This window comes from Pseudorasbora parva, chromosome 5 (genome assembly GCF_024679245.1).
Source record: "Pseudorasbora parva isolate DD20220531a chromosome 5, ASM2467924v1, whole genome shotgun sequence".
In the NCBI taxonomy this organism is placed as follows: domain Eukaryota; kingdom Metazoa; phylum Chordata; class Actinopteri; order Cypriniformes; family Gobionidae; genus Pseudorasbora; species Pseudorasbora parva.
Window position 1 is genome coordinate 3,404,405 of NC_090176.1, and position 997 is coordinate 3,405,401.

General features: G+C 46.0%; 1 non-coding gene across 1 annotated transcript; it reads left to right on the top strand.

The window, feature by feature from the left end:
- The first annotated feature begins 687 nt into the window (after positions 1–687).
- Positions 688–760, top strand: trnar-ccu (transfer RNA arginine (anticodon CCU)). Its single transcript has one exon. It is a non-coding gene; the product is annotated as a tRNA-Arg (tRNA).
- The last annotated feature ends 237 nt before the right edge of the window (positions 761–997 follow it).

Consider the following 997-nt stretch of genomic DNA (forward strand, 5'->3'; position numbering starts at 1 on the left):
GCCCATAACCCAGAGGTCGATGGATCGAAACCATCCTCTGCTAAGACTTTCTTTTTTTTTTTTACTTATATAATGCTCTGTTCCTTGCTGAAGAAAAGCTGCCTCTGCTCAAAGCTAAAAACCCTTTGTTGCTTTCACCTGATCTCATTAATGACTTTTCTGGCAGAGGCACTTCATGTGTTACTTCATGTGCACTTCATGTGTGCCTAAACGCAAGTCATTTTGAAAACACCTGTGAATGGGAGCTTTTCTATAACAAGCAGCGTGGCGCAGCGGAAGAGTGCTGGGCCCATAACCCAGAGGTCGATGGATCGAAACCATCCTCTGCTAAGGCTTCTTCTCTTATTTACATGCTTTATCCCAAATTAAGAGCAACTTCCACATCCCGCTTGTGAAAACCTGGAGCCTCTTGGTCCTGGAACTATAACAATACTGCACAATGTTCTGGAAAGCTGGTGTAGTAGTCGCTTGTTGAAAAATCTTTGTGTGTAGGACCTGTTTAAATGCCTCATTGACTGAGCCACCTGAATGAGATGGAGAAATAGAAGAGCAAGCGAGTCATACCCCAGTGGCCTGTCGAAGTAGCCGCTCAGTGGATCACTTTGTGTGCTGGCCATGTGTAAATGCCAAGCCTTTTGTTGTCACTGAAGCAGAAGTAATGGGGCACACGAGAAATGGGCTTTAACAGCCCCAGTGGCCTAATGGATAAGGCACTGGCCTCCTAAGCCAGGGATTGTGGGTTCGAGTCCCATCTGGGGTGGGTTTACAGCAGAGTGGCGCAGCGGAAGCGTGCTGGGCCCATAACCCAGAGGTCGATGGATCGAAACCATCCTCTGCTAAGACCACTTTACTTATTTACGTGTCTTGTTCCTATTTGAAGAAGAGCTAATGCACTTCTATTCTGAAGCCATAATCATTTTCACCAGATATCATCTGTGACTGAGGTCCACTTTGTGTGTGCCTAAACGCAAGTCCTATTGAAAACACCTGTGAATTG